The sequence below is a fragment of the Lichenostomus cassidix genome, chromosome 2 (assembly GCF_008360975.1).
Source record: "Lichenostomus cassidix isolate B80296 chromosome 2, HeHo_3.0, whole genome shotgun sequence".
Taxonomy (NCBI): domain Eukaryota; kingdom Metazoa; phylum Chordata; class Aves; order Passeriformes; family Meliphagidae; genus Lichenostomus; species Lichenostomus cassidix.
Window position 1 is genome coordinate 61,051,751 of NC_139482.1, and position 27,571 is coordinate 61,079,321.

The 27,571-nt window shown below is 42.0% G+C and overlaps 1 protein-coding gene across 1 annotated transcript in view; it reads left to right on the forward strand.

Moving 5' to 3' along the window:
- The first annotated feature begins 4,728 nt into the window (after nt 1–4,728).
- KCNG2 (potassium voltage-gated channel modifier subfamily G member 2) overlaps nt 4,729–27,571 on the forward strand; it is a 64,748-nt gene continuing 41,905 nt past the window's right edge. Inside the window, exon 1 of the mRNA XM_085051723.1 lies at nt 4,729–4,865. The gene's annotated coding sequence lies outside the window, so the exon portion shown is untranslated. The remainder of the gene's footprint in view (nt 4,866–27,571) is intronic.

Below are 27,571 nucleotides of genomic sequence, written 5' to 3' on the forward strand. Positions count from 1 at the left end.
ACCCGCTAGCAGAGAAAAGGACCCAAGTTCTCAATGTGGCAAGAAAGAGGGTTTATTATTTTGATTTCAATATATATATAGACTTTTCAGAGGTCGCCCAGATTGTTCAGCCAGAAACCTCCCCCTAGGCCTGATTGGCCAGGCCTGAACTGTCCAAATCTCGAGACACTGTTTTAAAAAACATCCAAACTTTATCTTTGTTTATAAAACACAGCAAAATGTTCTCACGAGAAAGACCTGTGCTAGCCACACATAAATACATAGAAAATATTATATTTATGTAATATATACACATGGCCATATTTATGTAATGTATACACATGGCCACTGCTCTAATAGGTCATTAACATTTTGCACACACACACGACCACTTTACTCACAAATAACTTGAGTGGAAAACTACTGCATCTTCTGGACTGCTGTCATTGATACAATTATATTATCCTTCCCTACTGCATTGTTACCTGCAATTTAATTTCTTAGCTCTGAGAACTTTGTTCCCATCAGCTGCCTCGAATGGAGTTGGCTGCAGTCATGTGAATAGAAGTTCAGCTTAATTATTTTCCTGTTTGAAAAATCACTTTTACCTGAAGCAAGAAATGCTTCATTTCCCTTTCTTGTTTTCCCACTATCCCCTTCCCTCCCTTCAGCTACAAAAATAATCTCCATGACAGGTACCAAAATTTTGCTATCTGCCTCTCTCTCCCTTCAAAAACACACTCAGCAGTACTTTGTGACAATCGATCAAAAGTATTACAATAATAATGCTCAGCACAGTCTTCACAGACACATTCACTCACCCATCTCTGGGGTTTCTGTCTGCTATGAGAGCTGCAGAGTGGGAGTCAGGCTTCCAGGAGCTTCCTGTTGTTCATGCCACCGTATCCAAGGACGAAGTTTCTATATCCATCTCCCCAGTCTGCTCAAAATTCATGGTCACCATCACCTTTTTCTCCCTTTTCGTGACACCTTTTTTTAACTAGACTCCTCATTTTAACACACAGAATTCACCTCCTGCCTGATGCCACTGTTTTTAGGCAAATCCTCTGCAAAAGCTTCCAGTTCTCCAATAGGTCCCTTCCAGACTGATGGAGATGACTTTTTATACCAGTTTGCGGCTAAAACAACTTGGCTGACTGGGGCACCAGGGTGAAACTACAAAATTGCAACTTTAGTACTACAAGTTCTTACTGCCTCCAGCCATGTCCTGTTTCTTCGGTCATTGGTGAACTAATTTAACCATGGTGGTTCAGCTTCTCCTTCTGTAAAACACCTGTACTAATATGTGCATAAACACTTATCCTTAACATTACTTATCCCAAAAGAGTCCTGAGAAGCTGAGTGTATTTGAAGAGTGCTTATTGACACTCAGCTGAAACATCCTATTGACCTGTAAAAGCCTTTCTGGATTAGATGACACAAATCCTAAACCAAATTCCTCATGGCAGTATAACAACTGAGGTGCTAAAATAATTCAAACAAATCAACAACAACACAATGCTAGGAGTTATTCTGCTGTGAGTCGAAAGGAGAAGGTATCCTTTCCCCTCTTCACAGCCAGCTTTTCTCAGATTTCAGATTTTGAAGAACCCTTAAAGTATTGCACTTAAATCTGCTTTTTTTGCTCTATGAAAGTAGGTCTTGGTGAGAAGGGCAAGCAAGTGGCTTTGTGCTTATTACTTTTTAAAAACATTTAGACATTATTTAAGAAATTTTAGACTAATTGAAGAAGTTAAACTGAGGTGGGCCATGTCTTCCATGTTTGCCATGTCACTGCCACTGACGCTGCCATCTGTGGAACAGAAGCAATAGCAACACTAGTGGGATGGATCAGAAAGAAAGGGGTAAACACACCTGCAAAGCATTTAATCATATTCCTCTTAAACTGCTTGGACTTCAGGGAGTGATTTCATTTGGAGCAGGACCAGGTCCAAATAGAAAATGAATTTTTTTAACTGGAAGACTGATGAGGCTGCACCCACACTCCTGTACAAAGAGAGCTCCTTAGAGAAAACCATATTAATGTGTTTTTAATTGGAATAGAAAGGCTTGATTGTAGACCAAACTAAATTGTATTTACTCCAAGGAAGCCTAGGAAGAAGAGTAAAAAAAGGAATGGTAGCTGTCCCACTCTTTTATAGGCAAGGGCATGAAACAAAGCAGCCAATTTACCATTTGTGGCCCACTTCTGCTGTGAGGGTGTTCAGGAGGATTGGAAAGGTGCCTGCAGCCTCCCTGCTGCAGCTGTGGGTGCTGTGTGAGTTGGTAATGGAACACATGAGATGGCCTTCAAGGAACAAGAGCACGAAGCACCACCAAAGCAACAGCACTGACTGAAGAAGGCTGGTGCCAGAGACCCAGTTTTCAACATCAGTTCTGCCAAGACAGTACCAATTTGATCCTGTCCAAACCAGTTAACTGCTCCATGCAACCATCTGTTTAGAAAACTGGAATTGTATTTTTTTTAATGGTAAGTGGTATGGACCCCATAAATAGCATTCTGCTATTGACCTTCAATATTACTCTTCACTACTATCAGACCTAGTGCACCTAGTAAAGAAATTACAACTTAGTGGAACTGGGAGGTGGGGGAGATGGAATACTGATTCATATTTTGGCATTATTTAAAAGTGGAATTACACCTGTCCAGTCATGCTCACTATTCATTTCTGGGGATGTACAACAAATCTCCAGTTCAAGCTGAAAGGTAACTTCTGAAGATAATAGTACCACATTGGTTTGTGAATAGAAGTGGGCTCCTAAGCTCCATAGCCTTGTCAAATTATTTATTAGGAATTAGAGGGGGGAAAATGCATACATCTGTGTATTTTAACATAGATTATTTTGAGGAAGTACAAGCTATATATAGGTGAAGGTAAATGGATAAACAGAACTGGCACAGAAAAGTAAATGCATGAAAATCTCGTGCCAGTGGAAATATGTTCCAGGCTATCTGTGCTGTCAAGCAGCAAAAAATGAAAATAAAAAGATCTTGCTCTATGAGAAAGACAAGTGGTTTCAAATAGTACTTTAATACTGATACAAACAAGGTCAGATGTTGTGATGCCTGTCTCGCTTCCAGACTTCAGTGGAGAGCAGAGGGGAGTGATTCATGGAGAGCATGCTAGAAGCAGTGCCGAGATGGAGCTGAGAAGCACAAGAGCAAGGTCCTCTTTGTTTGTCTTTTCATAATGCAAGAGAAACAGAATATGATATGAAATTAGAAGGCAATATACTTAAATTGGCAATTACTTTTTCACTGCTTACTTGAAAACCAAATCATTCAAGAGCAATGGATTGTTTCCTTGAAACTTCATAGATTTTGTAGTGCATGTAAGTAATAATAAGTAAAGACCATGAAATGTGTATATATGTACAAAGACAAGCTCCCTAATAGCTACAGATAATACAGGCAGAACTATGTCCTGCTTTCTCTGAGACAGAGCTGGCTCCTTGCAGAGACAAGGGCCTGCCTGAGACTGACAATTCTTACCAAGTTTGACCTAACAAATTCTTGCATCGAGTCAATCCACTAACTGAGAAAAGAAACTAATTAATACACACATAATCTTTGCTTCAGTATTAAGAGGCAAAACCCATGGCAGATGCCAGAACTAGCCAGAATTTTCGCCAAGGGGAAGGAAAGGAAATATTTTTAAAATATACAAAAAATTAAAATTAATGAATGCCAGAATCCACACTAAATAAAATAAACCAACATGTGTTAAGACTGACAAACATCTGGAGTCAGGTACTAGCCACATAGGCATTTTGAAGAAGATGGCAGGAGATAAAAGAGGCACCTCAGGAAATATATTTCTATCCTTACAAATAGGTTGTAATTTGGTACCGATGGGGGATGGGAGGGAGAGAGCGGGGGAGTTTGGATAGAGCATCCTCCTTTACTAAAAACATGTAAGTTATAGGTGTGATATGCTTTTCTGTTTGCCTGGTGGAGCGGCATCCTGCGGCGGTGCACACGCTGTGTACGCGCGGGCACAGCCCGACCACACAGACCGGCATCCAAAGACTTGACACTCCCCAGAGCGCCCGCTCGCAGCTCGGAGACATCAGGCAGGGTAGCGATGTCTCTGCCCGACCGTCTGTGAACGTCGCTCCCCACTCTGCCCGCCGAGGGGTCCTGGCAGCCCCGGCACATGCCCCCCGGCGCTCGGGACAAGGTCCGAGCCAAGCCGCGTTCTGCCGGGGCACCAGCCCTGCGCGCTGCGGGCTGCCGGCGCCGCTCCCGCCTCCCAGACAGGCTCCCGGCTGCAACCGGGCTGGGGCACAAACTCGGGGAAAGGACTCTCCCCGCCTTGGGAAGCGCCAGGCACGCCCCGCGAGCTCGCTGACAGCGCTCACCTGCCGGCTGCACGGAGCCACCCGCGGGCTCGGAGCGGAGCGGGACACTCAGCCGGGACCGCAGCGCGGCCAGCACAGGTCCGGCCCAGGGAGAGCGCGTTCGCTGCCCGAGAGCGCGGCACGGTCGGGCTCGGGCTGAGCGCTTGGGCAACTCACGGCCCTGCCCGGGCGGCGAGGCCCGCGTCGCCCCGATGAGGGGAGGGGGCTGCTGGTTAAACACATGAATGAAAGCCGAACGCCGCTGCGCGGCCAGCACGGTGCCCCTCTGGGGCTCCGCGGGCGGGCTGGGGCAGCGCTGCCCCGGCGGCAGGCGGCGCTGCGGGGCTGGGAAGGGCCGTGCCCCGGCGGCAGGCGGCGCTCCGCGGCTGGCGCTGGGGCTGCGGCAGCGGCGAGCGGGGCCGCGCCAGCCGGAGCGAGGCGGGAGCCGGGAGCAGGGTGCGGCGATGGAGCGGGGAGCAGCCTGCGCCGTCCCCGGTCCCGGTAGGGAGGAGGCAGTGCCTGAGGTGAGAGGAGCTGCGGGCGGGGGGACCAGGGGCGCCCGCTGGGCGAATGACTGGCGCTGGCCGGCGGCACCGTGCGCGAAGTTGTCGCGTCCCGTCCCTGCCCTGGACCGGGCGCGGAGCGAGGAGCGCTGCCGGAGCCGGGGCGAAGCGCGGCCACCTCAGCCCGTCCCTGCCGCCCGCCCCCGGCCCGGGGCGCTGCCCGCGGCGGGTTCGGCCCTGCCCTGCCCTGCCCTGCCCTGCCCTTGCAGAGAGAGCGCCTGGCGACCTTGCCCGGCTCCGCGCCCGCGGGAGAAGGTAACGGGGCTGCGCTGGGGCGGCGCCGGCAGCTGTGGCGGGGCGCAGCCGCTGCCCTGCTCGGACTGCCCCGGAGCGCTTCTTTGTTCGCTTGCCTGCTTGGGGTTTCGGGGTGGCGATTCGCTTTTGTTGCAGAAGCGGGATGTGCATAGCTGTCACTGGAATGACGGTGGTGTGCCCGTGCATGGAGCTGCACAGGAGCCCAAGATCCTGTCGTTTTTGCTTAGGCAGAGCTCCCGCTGGCTTCCCCAGTCTTTCTCAAGGTTTACACAAAATTAAGTCTTTAGTCGGGCTGCAACATCTCCTAAATAATACGTTTAGCTGAAGTGGTTATGGATTTCAGTTTTGATCCTAAGCAAAAATTGCTCTGAATAGGCATGGCAGTCATAGTTAATGTTTGCTAAATGCATTACTATCAATTTGAGTGCATATTATTAGTCTGATCAGACCATAAATTCTGAAGGAATATGAAGGAGCTGTCTTGATTCAGATCTACACCGTGTGAATTCAATATTGTGGCTTCAGTACTGGCCCTGAAAATAGTTGTTAAGGTTTGTCCCAAAGAAGAAGGTACTTGGCCGTAAGACCCTTGACAAGCCTGATCACTTCTGGAGGAGTCTTTCTGAAGAGGCAAGCTCTCCTTTCTTTGAAGTGCTTGTGCAGGAGTTACTTTTGCAAGATGAACTTCGTACCGCATCTTTCTCCCCAGGGTAGAATTGGCTGGGTACATAAAAAGTGGCAAGCCTCCACCTGAGGGCATTTTTTAGTTTAGCTTGAAGCACCAAAGTTACTTGAGAAGAAAAGCTGTCTTTTGAATCTGCTTATCCCTCCTCTGGCTATTTCCACAGTTCTGAAATGACTTGAGGATGACCTTCAGAGAAATAAGTCAGGTTTGCTCAGAGGATTTCAAACCTTCTACTTGCCCCTCTTAAGGTTTCTCTGAAACAAACAAGCAGAGCATTTGGATGGAAACCTATGACTGAATATTCAGCAATGCATTTCCCTTGGGTAAAAGCTGATAGATGTTTTCACTTGTTTTGGAAAGGTTTTTAGCCAAGCAAGAAAGATCTGATTTGACACTGCTGAAGTAAAACATGAGGTAAGGCAAAGGAGGGTAGTATTTTTTTGGTACATCACTCCTGATGTGGGGAAACAGGGATTAGAAACAGGGTGAACTGTTGCAAGGCTTTTTCCATTACACTTTTATTTTGGTGAGTTAATCAGTGTACCAGTTTCTGTGAAAACTCAAGACTTCTGCCTTTTAAAAGACATTAGCAATATCACCGGATATTTTCAGGCAGTACATATCTGAGACACTATGGCACTCACCAGGAGATTAACAGCACTTGGCCTTGTGCCTCTGGGCTTATGCCTAATAATACATCGCAGGAGCACTGCATTAACTGTCGAAAAATGTTTGCCATCACTTCGGGCTTAAGTACGGAATGGCTCTAAAACAGCACACAAAGAAAAGTTTCAGCTCAATTTTTAAACGTGACACAGGCCTTTGTATGAGTAACTCTCACAGTGCCTGGATCAGTTATCAGGGTCCCCATTAATATGGCCCAGCTTTGCTTACGTGGCTTTGGTTTTGAAGACCTAAAACACGAGTTTATTTCTTTAATTTTCCTTTAGCAGCTCCATGTTGATAAAACAGATGAAAGAAGTTTCATTAGAATTGCATTTCTTTGCTGAACAGGATATTTAGGCAGGACTGTGATGATCTTCAGATACTTCTTATATTTCTCTTTTCTTTGTCACTGTGTTTGATTCTGGGAGAAATCCTTTAAAACACCTGACTGCGATTTCAGGACGCTCTAAGAAATTGCACCCAGGTAATCAGATTGTTCCTTGCACTGAACCCAGCACTGTCTGCAGTCAGACAGGATCAGTAATCAAGCTGGTGCTGGATGGAATTTCAGACACTGGAAACCCTTGGACTTCTCTAGCACGAGACCAGTCTAACTGGAGAAGCTAGAGCCAGGAAAGCTGGTGGGAGCTGACAATGCTGTAGCTGTCCCTGTGCTAATAATGTGCACTGGTACTCTTGGTACTGGATAAGTACCCAGGTGGGGAATTATTCCACAGTATTATCTTCTGAATGCTCAGCATAGCTTTTGGCTTGTGAACTTGCATGCATGCAGCCATTTGATTGCTTGTTTTGAGCAATCAGGGGAAAGACTGAGATGGATGTGATCCCTGTGTCAGACTGTTTGCAAGGAAGAAAAAGAGGCAGCATTTTAAGACTGAATGGATGATAAAAATAAATGTTTCATTTAAATGGCATTAAGAAAATAACAGAAAACTGGAAATAGGCTCCTCACTCACTTAGACCTTTACAAACTTAGGAGTTTTCACTTTCTCTTATTTTAAAAATTACATTGGCAGTCAAGGACCAGAGTGTTAAATGTATGGTACAGATGGGTTTCGGTAGAGGCTTAAAAAACTTTCAGATGCATTTAGGTGATAAAGGCTGAGGTTATTTCTTATCAAATATTTTGCAGCTCTGCTAAAGGAATGAAAAAGCCTTACCAGCTCTGGTGAGGTACCTCTTAAATACTCAGTGTGCCTCAAATTGCATGGAGTAACTTATTTGCTCAGATAAGACATTAATTTTGAGTTACCTGACTTGCTTGTTTCCCTACTCAGATGCATGTCTTCATCGAGTTATAGAAGGAGTCATAATCAATCGAGTTTAATGCTTTGTTTGTGTCAGGGATTTTTAAGAATCAATTAATTAAACTTGATAACTTCAAGTTACTTGGTATTGCTTTCCTGCTGTATGCTGCTTCTGCACCACACACAGATTCCATTTCAAGAGGCAGTTTAGCCCTATGGAAAGTCAGACTGTTGCTTCTGTCCCACTTGTGTAGTGTTTTGCCTGTGGAAGACTTTTTTCTTGGTCCTCACTTTTTTTGTTGTTGTTGTTCTTCAGTGGACTAAGATACAAATGCAAATTAAGATTCTGTGCAGTGTAGTTATATGGTGAGCTGAATGGAAAAAATAACATTTTTGAAGGCTTTGGTGCTGATCATATTGCCTGATGAAAGACAAGTCACTTTTCCCTGACTTCCCAGCACAGTGGGTGGACACTCCCTATGTTTTTTAAGACGACAGAGGGGCTAGAGTCACCCTGCTTTCTTAATATTGTCCTTCTGCCCTTGCCAACTCAAAAATCATCTGTGATGGTTTACTGAATGCTTACGTGCTTTAGGATGAGTGCTTTACATCTACAAACTTCCAGTGCTTTCACTGCATGAAATTGCATGAAGAGCAATTTCTGGAGCATTTTTCTTCATATTAAATATTTAAAATCTGTTTTTCACCCTGGAATTAAGATGAGAAGTATGCAGTCTCCCAGCTTCTTGACACGAACTGGCATCTCTGATAATTGTTCAGGTTCTACCAACAAATTTGCCATTTCACAGCCATTCAGTGATAAAATCTAAAGCTTAAAAGCAAGTCTGAGATTTGTGGTATTTTTTCCAAGTGACAAAAAAAGGTAAGGAGAAACTACAATTACTGTAATTGAATCAAGCCATTCTAGTGTATTCCTCTTACTGAGTAGAAAAGATCCCAAATGATTTCTTTCTTCTTCTCTTTCAGGGCTCTAAATAACTACTTCAAAAATAAGGATAATTAAAACTGTAAAATGTGATGCCAGCTATTGGTCAAAATAAATGTAAAACCACTATGTTTGCAGGATATCTGCACAAATAATGGTTCTCCACACACTGTACTACTTGGTTAAACAGTGTCTTTCTGAGCTCTTAGTAGAATTTGTGAAGTTTGCTGAAAACAAGAGATCCAACTAAAATGGGTTAAATTAGAGTTCTGCACAAGTTGCAGGAGGAAAATCAATGTTTCACAAATGGGAAAGAATATGAGCATTTAAAATAAAAAATGTACTCAAGATTCTAGGGATATTAAAGCATCTGAGATGAAACAAAACCAAAGTATTAAAAATTTATCCTTTCAGTGTTGTTTCAACAAGAATTACACATGTTGGTGTTTATGGAGATTATTCTCATCTTCTTTTTCAGAGCTTTGTGTTTCTTGGAGAAACAAAGCGTATTTAGACTGAGATGGTACCCACAAAGAAGCACTTTGTAAATATTAATGGTGTGGGGGATTTTTGGCAATTGAGCTAGAGCCGTTTGTCTCAGCCTTCTGTAAATGGTTCTGTGAACACAATAAATAGAATGCTATCAACTGGGCAGGGAGTAATGGGTGAGATCCATGTTTATCTGTGTGCAGAGTTGTGCCAGCATGCCCAGTGCTCACCCTTTGTGAGTGACGCCTCCATGGGAACAGCTGGGGCCATGCTGGTGATACCCTTCTCTGCCTGAACTCCATCACTCCTTAGGGAGAAAAGGCAACTGACACAGCAGAATCATAGAATCATCTAGGTTGCAAAAGACCCTTAAGATTCTAACTGTTAACATTACCAAGTCCTGTACTGCGCTGGCTTTGTTTGTTACACCTGGGATTTGCGCATTGTCTTCTGGGAACTTTGGAGAGGATTTTTAAACGTGTTTATTTGTTTAATATATATCTCTTGCTATCTTGTGATGTTTGTTGGGGTTTCTTTTAATATTTCTAGTCAGACTCATTCTTGGCATGGACTGACAACAAAGTTTCCTAGTTGTACTGTAAAGGAGTTGTGTGTTGGCTGTGAAGCAGATTCCTCACATCATCATTTTATGCATATTTGCCCCACTGTCTGAGTTACAAGACAGCTGTGATTTTAAAATGTTTAAGGAGAAACTGGACAGATTAAGGGAAGAGCAGGAGAAGTAAACTAGATTTAGGATAAACCATCCTCCAGGGATTTGGTACAGCTGTGAGAATAATTTTTTCGTGCCTAGCCTTGTACCCCTGAAAACTAAACCTAAGTTCTTCAAGTCTAGCACATTTTTGAGACTTTGGGATTTAATCTATCCAGGGTGTTGAACAGAACTGAATCCTAAACTGGAAACTTATTTCCACTCACTTTTTAATTTCTCAAGTTAGAACTGGACCTAAGCTACTGCTTTTAAATGTTTGTCACATCAAACCAGCTTTGAGTCGAGGAAAATACTGCTTGGATACTCATTTGTCTGAAAACAGGTATCTCTTAGTGCAGATCTGCTTACTGTGGTGACTTCGAGGGTATGAACATTTGCATCATCAGTCTCTCCCTTTTGCCTTCCCTTCCCCCTCAGTCCTTCCCTTCCTATGGTAGCATGGATTGTGAGCCCTGGTTTCTGTGCTGTGTACCACTCCTCGTTCAGGTGGCTTTGGCATTCCGGGGCTGTCACTGGCCTGAACTGCAAGGAGTTCATTCACGAGTAAACTGTTTACAGCTGAAGCAGCACTGAACTGCATGAGCAGTAATATCAGGACACCACATTCAGAGTCAACAACAATGGGAATGTGCTGGTTTAACCACACAAATGATGTAGATTATTGAAGAAAACAATATATGATTCCCATTAATGGGTCGAGGTCATGTTGTTTGCACAAATGGTGTGAGACAGTGTCAACCAGGGACCTGCCCCACTGTGTGAAGGTGGTTATCATAATGATGGACAGATTTTTTCAGTGTATAGAAAAAAGGCTACAGGGTTTTGTTTGATTTTGGACTTCAGGGGTGATTTGGGGTGGGGGGGTAGTTAATATGTTTCTAAAAATAGGAACATCCTGCTTTGGAAATGAGATGGAAACAATTGCTAGAGAAGTGCATTGTCAACACTGAATAGTCTAATTAATAGGATGAAGGATAGACTGAACTTGAGGGAGGATAAGGGATTTTTGAACTTCTCAGAGTGAAGTGTAAGAGAATCCTAGGTACTCCATGCTGAACAGATTGTAATGGACAGCAGAAAAACAGCTGTTTTCGTTCAGATTATCAGTGCAATTTTTTTTTGTCTGGTAAAACCAGGAAGCTGGAGCCTCTATGGAGACTCTGCAATCACAATATAAATTCATTCAACAAAACTCTGAGGGAAACCCAAGCCTCTTTAGAGTTTTTCAAATATTATCCCAAGGCTAAAGTCTGTATGGGTTAGAATTCTACTTTATTCTGACCTGTCAGGATGAAATTTTTACTTGGTTCTCACAAATGAATTCTCTTCCCTCACAAGCTGCCTTTGATAATGTTCCAAAGTTAAGGAAGAAGTACTTGAAAAAGCAGATATTTCCCAGGACATGGAGCACATCTCATAAATTTTAGTTTCTAATTATAGTATCAGAAATGATTGCTTTTAGAGATCACTGTAATGTGCTTCTATTTAATGAAGATTATGGTAGACCATGAAGACTGATTTTTGCAGTGAAATTGCAGTTATACTTTGATGGCAGAGACCTGCTACATGTCTCAATGGACAGTCTAGTACTATTTTGTTGCCATCACTGGACCTTTTGCCATCTTTTCATACTGCAAGACATTGTTCAGTTGAGCTGTTAAATTTGATTACAATAATGCATGCTGATGTACCATAATGCAGGTTGATTGCAATAATGCATGTTGACGTATTTCTGAACGTACCTCCGTGCTCAGAATAGTGACCAGCCTTACCTGCTGGGCTTAAGCAATTGGCTTGTCTGTGCATTCTGTTGATGTGTATGTGTATGTGTATGTGTATGCTAACTTTGAAAGGTATCATTTGTGTGGTGGCTTTCACAATACAGAAGCACACAGTAAAATCGTGATCCTGTTACATTAAATCAGATGCAGTTTCTGTGGCAGTCCTCAAATGAATATATTCTAAGTTCCCAGCTAAATTTTAGGGTTTATTTCCAGCTTGCATTCAGCTGAACATGTGTTCATTGTTTAAGGGAAAGTCATATCAATTCCTTAGGGCAGTCTCCTCTATTCAGCCTACAAGAAGGGAGGAACAACTCTAGTCACACCAGTTCTGGTTCAGATAAAGTTGATTTGCTATAAATTTTGTACCTAGAATAATCTTATTGCTGTGTTCTGGTCTGTTGTGTTTTTAAAGGTAATTTATTCAGACTTTGAGCAATAGTTTTTAATGTTACTATGTTTGTAAAGTCTTTAAAGGTGTCTCAGGAAGGACTTTTCTAAGTATGACTTTAAAGTCTGCAAAAACCTTCACAAATATATATGAATTAAGGAAGCTGATCAGGGTTACATGTGAAAGAGAGAAAAAAGAAATTTAAAAAAGTCTTTTCGTGACAAGTTTAAGTTGTCTAGAAGCAGATTAAAGGCTCCATTTCATATCTGCTGGTTTAGAAACAAAAGGTTGAATTCTGTGAGGCTTGGAAATGCACAGCATGCACAAACTTTTTTTTATCCACCAGGAGCAGAAGCAGCATATTCTCCATTCTTTTGAGAGTCCCAGCATTTAGTGATTGCAGATTGTGAATATCCCATTTCACGCGTATATTCTTCAGTGTAGATGTCACTAAAATATTTCTCAGTTTAGCATTACATTTAATGTTTCCCTAAAAGCCTTACTTTGAGTTCAGCCTGTCCTAATGGTTGTATGAGGCTTCACACCATGAAGGCTTCCTCTAGCAGTGGAAGAACTGAAATTTGTTCTGCAGACTGCTGTTCAGGGCTCTTCAATGGGAGCAATTTCTGGCTGCATAGCAGGGAAATTGTTCGTCTTGGCTGTGTTGAGGTAAATCAAAGGAGTCTGTCCAGAACTACCTTTGTGTAAATGAGAGCATGCCTCAGTCATAGGTGTTTGTACTTGTATTTCATTTTACTTGTATGGTGGTCTAGCGTTAAAACCCTCAGAGTTGTGGATGAATAATACATCATCCTGAGACTAAGCAAGAGTGAAACTTCTGATTTTATTTCTTTTCTAACTGAAAAATAAAAAATTGTGAGAAGAGCTTACATTCAATGTCTAATCCTGCCAGACTTCACCCTTGGAATCATAGAATCATAGAATATCTTGAGTTGGAAGGAATCCACAAGGATCATTGAGTCCATGGCAACAATTTGTTCTATGGCTTCTCAATTTCCACTGCAATCTGCTGGTGTTCTTGTCTAATTACTTTTCAATTAAAATAGGTGATTCTCACTTGGCTTTCTTCCTCCACTTTGAGTTCCAAGATGATGGTTCCTCACTTGGGCCAAGCAAGAACCACCTCAGGACTGCCCAGCTTGGTCTGTTTGTAGACTTGTATGATCAGGGATGCACGTTCCATCTGGAAATCACTTTGGCAAGCTCTGCTTTGCTATTGCAGGAAGGGAATCATCATAAATATCTCCAAAACATGCACTAACTTGGGCTTGGCACAGCAAAACTATGTTTTCTGTAGGTGAAAATTTTAATTGAGCAATTGCAATCAAAGATTGGCTGCTTCTCTGCACTACCCCAGTGCCACCAGATAATAGAATAGTATGAGGGAAGGGACCCTTCATGAGTAATTCACACAAAGCAACTACTGAGTACATCAGTGTCCTGAAGCTGATGGACTCAGGAAGAGCAAGGGGTTTCAAGAGTGGGTCCTTCTAGAACATTTAAAAGCCTTTTATTTATCAAATCTCATACATTCTAATGACTAGTTCACAGTTCTTGTGCTTTGTCATGTTAATAAGTGTGGTGAATCATTTTTAATAACCACTGTGTCTCTCTGTAAGCTCTGATAGCATCTGTGGGAGACTGTGACCAATAATACCTGTTCAAATGCTGCACATGTGGATAAGCATGCTTTTTTGTTTCATATCAAACATGGCTCCTTGTTCAACAACCTACAACAATTCTAAATATGGGAATTTATGTTCTTTTTTTAAGACTATCTAGAATTCATTTATTCCTCAAATGAAGGGATCCACCTTTATCTTAAGTGAGAGAAGATTGGTGTATGAGCCAAAACTCATACTTTGATACTTTTAATAAACTGGATTTATTGCGTTTCTTATTAAAAAGTGTTACAAGGGGGGCACATTGGTATATGTGTCAGTGTGAAAACCAAAGTCAGATGAGGATTTGTCATGTATAGTAGCAGCCACCTGATTCTTTTCTGAAACCTCTGGAGTCAGCATTTCTCTGGGTTCTTCTTTCTTCCTTCTTGGTCAACAGTATTTTTCAAGCAACTATTGAAGAAGTTCAGCGACATGATTCCTTCCCCACCTTTTTGCTTCCTTGGCATTCTTTTTACCACTCATGGCATTCTCAGAAGTGGATCATTATTAAAGAGAAAAAGTAATTGTAGCACAGAAAGATTCTACTCTACAATTTTTAATTTATTCTATGCATCACTGTAGATTTCAGGGGAAAATCTTGAAGCAAGAGACACAGCTGAAATTAAATTAAATAGCGTAAGAAAAGTATAAAAGAAATCACACCATTTGTTTTCAGATGTAAGTGAAAATACAGTGTTGGGGTTTAATGGCGAACTGCTCCCAAAGCAGGATACATCATGAATGTGCAGTATGAGGTTTTTTAGAACTTCCAGTGAAGTGTTCTATTAACTACTGATTTTTCTATCCTATTTCCACTTATGAAAGCTAGTAGCCATGGTCCAACTTTGAGCCATGCATTGCTGGAATTTCAGCTGGCCATTAAATGTATTCAGATAGTCATAATATAAGTGTAATGATCCACTTTCATTTAAAATAAATCAGTGTAAAATTACCACAGGCTGGTGTTTTGACTTAAAGTAGTGCTAGGTCAAAGCAGAACAACAATTTTCAGGGGTTTTTTATTTGTACAGTTGGCATTATTTTCTGTCCTCTGTTGTCACAAGCAAGAGTTTTGCTCTGTTCATTTTGTACATTCCCCTATGCATTCACAGGGATAACAGAGGTCACCTGAAGTAGTTTCACAGTCACCAGCTGCAGATTCATAGCACTGTCTCTGAATTAAGGTGTGGGTCCTTACCAGCTAGGATCAACAATGCCTGATTCATGTTTCTGAAGGAACTCCTCAGCGCCAGGTAGGGGCTGGATGAAAGGCAAATGCGAGGAGGGAGCATGACATTGTGCTCCGCACTGGTGGTGGCACGGAGCTTGTGTCTCATACAGTGATAGTGAGGATGGAAGATAATGAATGCATGTGATAAGAAAAAGAGTATCCCTCTGCCTTTTCCATAACTTCATCCAAGCCAACTGGCTTGGAATGCCAGGAGACAACATGTGGGTTTCCAGGGATCCAGTGGCAGATTTTAAAACATTTTTATGTTGCTTGTTTGCCCATGTTACATTTTTGCTACACCAGTGGGTTCTCAACAGCAATAAGTATATTAGTACAGTTACCGTTGGGGCTTTGTAATTATGTAAAGGCAGTCTCATTGACATTGACATTATTTCTCACCCACATTCCATCCTTTCTTTTTTATTATTTTCTTGAGTGGAGTGGCAGCCACGAGTGTAAGAGGCAAGGCCTTTTGAGATTTGCAGAGGCAAAATGTGCAGCAAGTAATACCAAAGTCCCTTTGGAGAGGAGGACCTCAAGGCAGGCAGCCGCAGAGGTGATATTAGGAGTGTCTGCTGTGAGCTGGCATGCCGGATGTGGCCGGAGAGAAGGCTTAGGTGAGGCTGCAAGAGGGAGGTCTTGGCTGGAGCTGCATTTTAAAGCTTTTTGATCCCAGGGATGGGCTGGGAAGCTAATGGTTGTGTGCTTCCTTAAGCCTCTTCCTGTAAGAACTCTATTACTGCACTAAACAGTGCTGACTCCTTATGGGCACTGGTGTCACAGAGCTCTACGAGGAGTCTCTCTTTGTGCAGGAGGTACTGCTCAGCCCTAATGACACGTGCTGAAGCCATTGTTCTTTTTCACATGTTACAGAGATAGATTTAGGTTGGGTCTAGCAGAGCTCTTCTCCTATTGCCTATCCCCCTTCTCCCTTGATGCAGTGCAAGTGAACAACACTGTGGATTCCCTCCACCTCCTCAACCCTGTGTGCTTCTCACAAGAAATCAGAGACAAAAAGAGTGCCACACAGAGAGCAAAAATCTGTCACCTCCCCCCATCAACTGCTTCGTGTCTGTGACTCAGCCTGCCACAGACCCTCAGAGGATCATATGTCCCTATGGCATCACCTGGTGCAACGTGTGTGGAAAAGAAGCATCTGCTCCTTCGAAGGGTGCCTAAAGCACCAAAAACGAATTTCAGCACCTTGGGGTGGGGTGAGAAGACATTAGCCTGCAACTAAGTAAAGTGCACACCATTTTGTGGAGGGCTGAGCCAGTGGACTGAAGAGTGCAGAGCTGGTTTCCTTCAGAGAGGATGTGAGTGAAGGAGGGATAAGGCAGCAGCATATGGCAGTTCAGCCTTGAAAAGGCACTGTGGAAAATGGCACCTCCATATTTAGCAGACCAGCTTCCTCTGTGGGTGCCCTGATTGGATTTTGTAGAACACCTAATTCTTTCCTTGATAACTGAATCGATTTGGTCTGGAAATAGAGAATCTCATGGTGCCTCTAACTGAAGGTTTTTTCCGAAGTGGAAAGACACTATCAACTTCAAGGCAAATAACATATGTTTGAGGAGAATTTTAGGAGGCAGCATATCAAGATTTTAGGCCAAACCCCAAGAAAACATTTGGGAAGCATTTCAGAAGTAAGTAAATGCAAAAGATAGAATCATGGCGGGGAGGGGGGCAGGGGGGCATGAAATGCCCATTTACTTTCATCTGCTCCTTAGCTGGACAAAATCAAAGGAGAATCTTTGCTTGATCATGGACACATCTTGGAAACACCTGCAGGCTGATGTTTCAAATAACCTCCTTCCTCCTGCTCTAAATGTTCTGCAGGCTGGAACGGGAAGCACAGGTAGGATGAGACTGGGGCTTAGGAGGAAGAGGAATTATTTGGTCTGGCAAGTTGCACATTTTATTGTCATTAGAAGCTACCTTAAGCTCAGCCTCATGCTCTGTGAGTCACATAGAAGTCATGGAGCACTGCCAGGAGTTGACAAGCAACTTGATAGTAAGTCACTGACTTAACTAGAGTGATGTAGTTGAAATAGACCCTGAAGGCCAGATGTGACAAAAATTGCTCAATGTAACTGAGAGATTTTATTTTCCTATGCACTTCTATGGCCATACGCAATTATTTTTCACATTTCAAATAAACATAAGAAGTACTAATTTTCAAAGCAAAAATTGGAGCAGAAGGCATGCAGAATATTTCTTTAAATTTTGACTTTGCAGCATGTTGCTAGTCTAGTATAAAATTTGCTGGCCTAACCCTCCAGAAGAAGAAAAGAAAAGATGTTGAAATAATCTATATCCATTTGCCTTAGGCAAAGCAGTCAGGTAATGTCACTAAAAGTAGTTGGAAAAGTGATGAGGAGAAGGAAAATTTAGAAATGTTCAGGAAATGGAAAGAAGTATGTATTTTTCTAGGGAAAGAATTCACTTTTGGTTTTAGGGTTTGTACAGTACACCCAAGTTCTACTTCTAGGCATTGAATGACAGATGAAGTAAGACTGGTCAAGGCTAACTAGAGAGGTGTGCTCAAAATTTGTGGTTATCTCTTGTCACGTGAACCTTACTTCCTCTTGCACTAGTATTGAATTTCAGCAGTCCAAATTTTGAAAGGTTTTAGAACTGCCAAGGATAATGAAATAAGATAAATCTGTGGAGGGAAAAGAAGTGGAGGGATCATAAAAAGTGCTGACAGTTAATTTAGAAAACTGAAAGCCTAAGGGGTACACGTGCTACCTAGCAGTAGGAAAGAAGCCTAATCAAAAGAAAGGAAGTTTTATACCAGTCCTTGTCCTAGAAGGTAAACAATTATATGAGAAAGAGGGCCATATGGAAGGTTAATATGAGAAAGAGGGCCATATGGAAGGTTAAATGTAACTATTGCAGATAGTTGTTGGAAGTTTCAAGTGGTGAAATACTCAGAATTAAACAGAAAGAAATGGGAGATTTAAGATAGCCTTTATTGGAGCATAAAATAACACATTGGAAAATGTTTTGAAAACAATAGGAATATGTCAGCAAAACAGAATGACTGAAATAAATTATGAATATATCTATTATACAGGTTTGCTTGTTCTTTTTGTGGAAGCACTTTCTGCATTTTATAATAGCCTCTGACCAGATTTATTTTCAATGGATCAAGTGTTACTCTTTTCATGCAGAAACTGAAAATGTATAATGGGATAGCAATAATTTACACTGCTGCAACTTAGAATACATTTCTTAATATGCAATATCCTCTAGATTAAATAGCCAAATCTTCATTTGGCTTGTGGCTTGTTTACTGTCATTCAGGTATGAAAAATCTACATTTTAAAAGATGTTTGAATAGCTGCACAGTTAATTAGCTGATACAGGTACATGGACATATTTTGTACATACAAAGAAGGAGGTGGTGAAAATGTAACCTTAAATATAATTTTTTTTGCCACTGTTTTGATAATTGAAAGAGCTATTAGTAACTGCTTATTGAAAGCATCAGGAGGACTTCATCTGTCTCCCACGTATTCCCAGCCCTGTTACGCTGGCACACGCAGCAGTGAGCGAGGATGGGCATCACTGCACAGACCCAGACATGAAAAGCCAGGGTCAATCTCAGCTTCTGAGCCAAGCACCAAAGAAAGTTTGCCAGATGGAAAGGTAATTAAAGTATTGCTTCAAAAATCAATTTCAAGGCCTGTGGGGATGAGATCACAATACCTTTGAAAGTAGGACTTAGGTGAATAAATTACAAATTATTGTTTCCAAAATGCAGCTTCAGTAATCCGTATTCAGTCAGCTTTTGACTTTATGGCTCAGATTTGATGGCTAAAAGTAATTGGGATGAAGTTTTGCCATGGATAACAATTGCAGGTCAATTCTTTAGAACGTATGACAATGATGGCTGATTTATATAAGCTATCTCACATAATGTAATTATGTAGGTGTCTGCAGAAGAAAAAATGGACCTGGTAATGTGGAGCTGGAACTGATGCATGGTGGGTTGATACTGCAAGACATTTATTTGGGTTGAAAGCGTCCTTAAAAAGGGGAAAAGTATGTTGGTCTAGCAAAGTATAGCTTGGAGAGACAGTAGAGAAACTACTCAAAAGAAGAGATCTGCCAGATTATGGGAGGTAAGAAAAGATACCACAAGTGACTCCTTTGCCTTTTCAGTATTAGGAAAGTAGCAGCAATTAGGCTACTGGATGAAGGTGTTTTATTTGTGCTTTAGGAAAAGGCGGAGCTCAAGATTTGATTGAGGGGATCACTCATTCAACACTGGCACAGGCATAAGAGCAGACATCTGTAAGGGAGGTACTCAGCAAAGACTATGACATTTTCAGGAGAGTTTGGAATGAAAATGTCTGTAACTTGTATAAAATTCCTCCCCACTATCTGTCTGTGATGGCTTAACTGGGGTTGTGGAGTCTTCACTGCTCTTGTCTTTCTGGGTTGGAAATAGAGGTGTTAAGGAGTGTGAAATGGGGTGGAGATGAGGCAACATGTTGTGTATTCTCTCACCTTGTCCCCATCTTTTCCTTACAATCTGGGACTCGGTGCTTGGGAAGGCTCCTTTGCAGTGGTTTCTACTTCCTTGCTTCCTCTTCTTCCTTTCATTTGGTGGAACCACATGGAATCCACTAGGTCTTGCTGAAGCAGAGGAAACACTGGGTCTCTGTGTGTGAAATCACTGTCAGTCTGAAAATCTTAACAGGTTTACATGCAAAAAGACATCCTGTATTCCTCTGTATCGAGAATTAAAACACCTTCTTAATTTAGATTCATATTAGCCTGGCCGTACTGCAAGACTTCATCTATAGTTTGTAGCTGTGTATTTGTAACACTTGATGACAGTCTGACAAACACACAATATCCAGGGATTCTGACACAGCTACAAAGAAATGTTCACATAGTGCCTGTACACATATTACGAAAAGTAGCTTGCTTAAATCTCATAGACTGGCGAATTAAGTGGTGTGATTTTTCTGTCACTGTAACAAATTCCCAGTTATCTCAAGTCAGTGGGAATGCAGACTGTGTGTAAAACAGAGGCAGGAGGACAAAAGCATAAGATTCTAGCACAGCAAAAGGATTTCTAGGTGGTTAGGTTTCATTTATTTTTTATAGCCAGACTTTGGTTTTGTATAAATACCATGAGTAGTAGAATTTCTAGGGTTTGGAGGAAACTGGGACTTTTTTACTGTGGTTCATGGAGAATGTACTTTAGTTTAAAATCCTTCTATTTTACTAGTCCAGGATCAGGAAGGCTGTTCGCTGTTTTTAGAAAACAGTATTTATCCAGCAGCAGAAGAGGTAACACCAATTGACATTAACCCTTTCACTGGCTTCTCTTTTGCTATTTGGCTCTTGGGTGTGTGTATGTGCCTTGGAAGGGCAAGGACATAAGGTTTTCCATAATGACATTGTGTGACCAAGGTATCTCCCTCTGGAAATAGGGAGTAATGTGCTGTTTTTCAACTTGTATATGTGTTCATGCACACATTATAACTATGCACAGACTTATTTCCAGCTGGTCCCCATCATAAGTACCTTTCTGTGAGCAGACACCTGATCAAGCTACAGACACTGGAAATTTGCATGCACAGGCTAGGTACGTGCAAAACCAGGATCTACAGTGATCACATTTAGCTTGAAAATTAAGGGGTTATGCTCCATAATGCAAATGGCTGAATGTTTTCAGCTTGGGTAAAACAGGGAACATACAGTAATAAATATAGCTGCCTAATGTGAATCTTACGGAAACTTTTTCCAGGATAGTGTTTAACTATAATTACAGAAATTTTCAGGTTTGCGTGCACCAAAATATGGTAGAAATCCACTTTTTTTTTTTTTTAACAGCACCTCTGCTGTTTCAGTGAGTATCTTATCGCCATGGAGAGATCAGTTGGATCTGCAGCACTGACTTTTGATGTAAGAGTGCCATACTTTAAAAAGTTATGAATATGGAGGATCTTTTGTCGCTGCCAAGAAATTAAAAATAAATCCCCAAAGGCTCTGTGTGCAAAGATTCCCAAAGGACCTGTTTACCTAGGGCAGTTGTGGTGGTCCAGAGATGGCACTTTTAGATGTACTAGCACATCATGCTTGGCATCCAGCTGTTGCGGATGTGTTGTGTTTTGTCACATCTGCTATCCCCAGATACCCCAAGGTGTCTCAAATTTCAGTGGGTGCCTCTGTACAGGCACCAGATTTGAGCTCCTCATTTCCACTGGAAGCCAGTGAGAGCTGATGAGTGATTTGACCCTCCTTGGTGCTTCCTGGGCTTGTGCTCCTGAGGGTTGGTTTTGGAGACCCACATGCAATTCATGTCACAGATCTCATGTCTGTCATTTCCCTGCCTGATGAGGGGAATGTATGGAAATCTGCATAGATATGCATATACATGGGGGAAAATGCAGCATTGTCTAGGGCAGTGTTTATATATATTTTGATATATTAAAGCATGGGCTTAGTACCAGTTATGTATTTACTTGGTAATGGTTTTCTTAGATGATACAGCAGACTGGGATCCTGATTCTGAGAGAAGCTGAGAGCTTCTTACAAGCTGCTTGGCACTTGCTAACTTACATTAAAAGTGTAGGGATTCAGCATATGCTTAAATTAGGCTCTAAAATAATGAAGTATCTGCTTTATACCATATTGGTCTCAATACTTTTATCCTTCTCCTCTTCCTTCACACTGTAAATTACATGTTTCTTTTTGATTTAGTAGTTGTGAGCATAAAACCACCAACTGATTTTTGTTTATTATCATATTTTATCTTAAAACAGTACAATTTACATTTCTTAGCTGACCACAAGAGGTTTAGCTAAATGCTTTCTCTCTCCCACTCTCTTTCTCTAAACCTATCTGTGTTTGCTTATGTCTCATATTTATTTCACACTTTGCTTCCCTTCTTGATCACAAAGCTACTCTTTACAGCAACAAAAACATCTCTATAATGATGACAGAGACACAGAAATTCATCTTATGAGCTGGGTAGCTGTACAGCATTGGTAGGCTCTTTCCAGTTCTGTCCAGCAAGCCTTCCCAGGGGCACCCTCTACTCCAGCCCCTCAAAAGCCTGAGGAGGGACCTCTCTAGAACCCAATCCCATAGGCCCTCAATTCCTGTTGATTCAGTTGAAGCTAGGTCTTGTGGAGTATGATGATACACTTCAGAACAGGGTTTCTGAGACCAAATGGGGCTTCAGGTTGCTGTAAGAATGTAGAAGTATTCACCAGACAAATAAAATTTTGCTGTTGGGAAGGGAACTGATGGAACTGAAAGTACAGCTGCTTATCAGAGTTCAAGCAAAATGATTCTGTATCAGTGAGCTACTGAGACTGAATGCATTAACTAAAATAACGTCATTTGAAGTGTAAAATAAATAATACAAAAAAAATTATGCAGTACAAATCAGATTACATGCATTCCTTTTGAGCATCTTCATAAAGTAGCTGTTAGCTACTTATTTGCCAATCTTAATTCAGATTTTTTAGATGCTGATATCTGTGCTTACTTTTTATTTGATGAGCAAGCAAGTTGGATATGAATTAATATTTTGTGAGCTGTGTTTTAATTAAAAATTTTCAGGAGGAGAGAGAATGGAAGTTACTTTGTTGCTTATTTCTTCAGTGTGTCTTTTGTGTTAACAATAAAGGTTGGTTGTTGGTAAAAAACCGGTAATAGAATAATGAAGTTTTGTTTGAAAAAAATGCTGTAGGATAAGTAAAATTGAGGTAGATAAATCTAAGGTGTTCTGCTGTATTGCAGGATACAAATATTCAGAGCTGCTGAGCACAAAAGCCTTATGCTGTAGAATCACTTCTGTTCACTGCTGTCACTGTGGAGGGAGACAAAAGGGTTTTTGTAGAGACCACGCTCCAGATTCTTCAGTGTAGTAGATAAACCTAATATCTACCAAAGTACAGGCTTGGAACAGAGCTGGAGCCCAGTTTTTAATTAGTACCTATGAAACTCCTCCAGTCTGTGATCTTTCTCATTTAGTTGAACATCCAGCCTTGCTTCTCTGACTATGCCAGTGCTGCAGTGCCCTAGCAAACATGACCTGATAAGTTAGACCAGGTTATTCTTCTGTAGATCACCTTCCAAGGCACCTCCTTTGGCACTCAGGGAGCATAGTTGGAAAGAAAAAGAGGTGCAAAATTATTCCTACACTTGCCAGTCCCTAGCTTCTTTGAGACCGTGTCAGATCTTATGGCAACACAGGAAAGTAAGAGCAGCTTTCCATTCCTCAAAGTGAAATAGTCATGGATATCCTCTTAGCTGGACAATGAACTGGCCAGTCAGGTAACGGTGGAATAAAGAAGCAACCTCCTCAACTCTGCTGGCCCTGATCACCATCTTGGTCACCTTCCTCTTTCCATTAGTAATGGAATTGCCAGAGCCTGCTGCCCTTTGTAGGCGGAAGTTACAACCAATGAGGCAACCATAAACAAGGCCTGGAGTGAAGTCTTAAACACCTCCTGAGCAAAGCCCTTGGGTTAATTACTTCCTAGATGAGTTTTTTAATTGTGAGCACCACAGACTGTGCAGCTCGTGGAGCCTTCCTCATGGAAGGGAAAAGCCAGCTGGCAATGAAATGAAGTAAATGGAAATTCCTCATCAGCTTTCTGATGGTAATAAGATTTAAAGCATGACAACACAGGGGAAGAAACCAGCAGCTTTGGAGTGTGCCAGAGATGCTGGGATCTGGCAGTGATTTATTGTTTGTCACACTGGCAGAATAATGTATGCCTGATGAGTAACAACATGTCCTTTTGCTGCATGAAAATAACTGTTCAGAAACAAAATCCTGTTGGTAGTGGCAATGCTGTAAAATTAATTCCATGGTGGTATTTTATCCCAATGTTTCTGTGTATTTGCTGGTATTGCAAGTAGAATGTTGGTGAGCAATCTGGCAGAAGCTAAAGGAACTCTGAACAGAGGAGAGCTTTTTCTTGGAGAATAGGAGTTGTTCATTTGATAGCCCAACTGCAAAAACAGTGGATAAATAGCCACCCTGAGCATCATGTAAAGGTTTGGATTGTTTTTGTAGTGTTGATGTTATTGCCCCAAGAGCTCACCTTACTCAATGCTACATATAAACCTATTGGGTCAAAAACCTATGGACAGCAGGGGCTGGTCTTAAAATTGAGGTTCTCGCACTTCAGTCACTATAGTAGTGCTCTGGAAATACTATATCAGAGTGTGTCTTCATGACATCTGATCTACCAGGGTTTTCCAGCAAGATGTCAGTTGAAATGTTTTCATCTATTCCATAAATGAATAATTAGCCTGTCAGCATCCCTCTTGTATCTGTTCCAGTGTTTTTGAAAGAAGAGGTGATTTATGAAGGATTCAATATGATTGTTGAAGATATTGCACATAACTGCATCAGTCATGTTTTACCTGATTTTAAAGCCATCATCTTCACAGTGGAATCCATTCATTCCCACTGCATTGTGTAGATAAGTCCATTGAAATTTTGTAGAGAACAAGGTCTTAAAAATGCTAACATCCTCACTCTGTGAGCTGACTGAAATAATTGCATTAGAGTAAGTGCAAAGTTTTCTGGTAGTTTTGATTCATTATGTAACATTATCAGATGATCCTTTAAGTGAACGAGTGTGTTCAACAAATTTAAGTGTTTCTCTAATGAAAACAGCAATGGCAATTCAGTGGAGGGGGAAGTGGGTTGCAGGTGAGAGAAATTACAGAGATGCCTTAGACTATTTCAGGTCATTTTCATCTTCTTCAATAGCAGGGTAAGAATGTGCAAATGTATCTGTAAACTCAAACTGCAAAAGGCCTCTACTTATTTGAGGGGGAAAATATGAACTGTCTCCTGCCTTTCCAGGAACTAAAAGAATTTGTGCTCCCACAAAGGTGCTGTGGCTTTATCCTGTCAGCTTTTGTTGGAAAGGTTGATGTTGCTACCACGTTTATCTAGGAGGAATTCAGGACAGAAAATTCTGTGAAATTGACATTTCGAAACAGAATTTTGTGTTAAATTGATATAAATACATGAGGGGTTCTTTGTTAGCCCTATTAATTTTCCTATTTAATTTAGCACAAGTTTTAAATTTTTTATTTACTTCAAGCTGCTGCTCCAGTTCACCAAAACTGCTATTTCCAGTTCACCACAACTGAAAGCTGCAAAATATAGATGTTCCTGGGCAAAACCTGCATAGAATAGAAGTGAAGGGCTCGGCGAGCTTCCCGCTCCAGGTAGTGATGGTCATTCCTTGTGGAAATGCAAGTTGTGTACAGGGAAAGATCTGGAGCACCTTCTCATTTAAAAACACATCTGGAGAGCAGGATTCCTGAATTCTGTCCACGGCGGGTAGGGCAGGTAATGCTTGCTGCACCAAGCAGCAGTTACTAGCACTGTGTCAGTATTCCCAGTGCTCAGTGTGGGCATCATGCCAGAGGGTTAAAAACCCCCCATGTTTAGGAGTCACCTCATCCAAGGGCTCTGGAACCACAGCCATATTAATCTCGTGTCACTGTGAGTGTGGGTAGGGATATTGGAACAAACAAGGCAGAACAAGCTTTGGAGAAACCAGATGTGCACAAAGACAGTGATAGGCTAAAGCGGACAGACTTTAGACCAGGAGCTATCCTTTAACCAGAGTCTGAGACAATTCTACTGCATGTGGAGTTTTGTTTGATCCAGTTCCTGTTAACTGCAACCATGGATTAAATACACAGTCTTAATGAGTCAAAATTTAAAAGGTATTCCGTGCAATTATGTTAATAATTAACTAAAACCATGTTAAATTCAGAGGCAGTATTGTGTTTAAGTAGAGAGGAGAATATTTTTGAGGTCAATGCACAACTGACTTATGAAACACACATGAGAACAAGAACATCATCTGCAAAAAAACAGTGAAAACACATAAAATGCAGTGTTCACTAATTCAAGCTAACAAGAGAAGCAAGATGCATCTGTATACAATTGTCTTGGTTTGAAAGACAGGTGTCTGCCAAGAGAGGTTGAACCCTCCCTTAGAACAGAGAATGTGATTTTTTTTTTCCCTCCCTCCGAATTATTTAATTTTGTCAATCAAGGGCTTTCAGGCAAAGGTATGGGAAAAAAGGAATATCAGTTATTTACTAGTATCTATAAACAAACAATAACAATAATAGCAACCACAACTAGAACCAGAAAACCAATAGCAGATAACTTGTGAGCTGCCAAGCCCTTTCCCGTGTGGTGTAATCACGGTTGCAAGCAGCAGGGGCGCTGTTGAGCTCCCGGCTGGGATGGGCAGGTGCGATGACTGCCGAGCGGCTGCAGGTGGCGCTGTGGCGCAGCTGTGCGTCCGGCAGCTGCAATGGCGGGCAGGCTGAGAAACACGCAGGGCAGCGAAAGCAGCTCGGAGCAGTGAGAAAGCAGGGCAGCAGGGGCGGGCGCTCTCTCTCTCCGGCCAGCGAGGCAGCGAGGATTTCTGCAGTCACAGCAGACGCCGCGGTCTCGTGCGGCAGAGGGCAGGGGCAGGCAGCAGAGGCCGCGGGACTCTCCCGGCAGCAGCCGCGAGGAAACGCGGCCCGGGGGAAAACGTGCCCTTCCCCGTGGGGAGAAAGGTTGAATCAAAGCTCACCCAGCCAGGAGAAGAGAAAAAAAACAGGGCACAGTTGGATTCCCTCTGGTCGCAGACGAAGAGCAAAAAAGAGCAGCCTCTCCTCTCAGCGTCCGAACCACAAGAGAGAATTCCAAGGGCTGGCTCTACCCTTACCCTGCCCTGCCCAAAGCCCAGCTTTTGTCTTTTACAAAAGACTTGATCGCTCTAAACATCTAACTATTTGTTGCTTAGTAACAGGAATGGGAAGAAATTCTCAACCCCCGACAACAATTTACCTCTTCTGCAAAGGATTTCATGTGGAAATGAAAAGGAACAGACCTACATCTAAAATCTGTGAGCAGTTAATAAGAGCATTTATTCATAGAATCATTTAGGTTGGAAAAGACCTTTAGGATGATGGAGTCTGACCGTTAACCCAGCACTGCCAAGTTCACCACTAAACCATGTCCCTAGGTGCTGTGTCTGCAAGATCTCCAGGGATCTTGACTCAACCACTTCCCTCAGCAGCCTCTTCCAATGCTTGGTAAGTCTTCCAGTGAAGAAATTTTTCCTAATATCCAGTCTAAATTTCTCCTGGTGCAATTTGAGGCTGTTTCTTCTCATCCTTTCGTACTTAATCATATGTATCTAACAACCATTCATACAAACCTGTGAATGGCCCTGAGACAGACACAAGGACAGGTACAGTTATTAGGAAAAGTGCCCAGCAAATCTTTAGGAAACTCTGAATGTGAAACTGGGCCAAGAGTGGCATCACAGTCAAACCTTCTTATTTCTAGTCAGAAATCTAGTTGCTATATTCTGTACAAAATCAAGCATATTAATCATCTGGGTGGGAAGCTGCTAAGTATAGAATTGCAAAAACCAGTAGGATGGATCAGAAAGAAAAGATCAGTGTTAGAAGAGGAGCAGAGCTCATGTTAAAAGCTGCTTTTCCCCCCTACAGTGA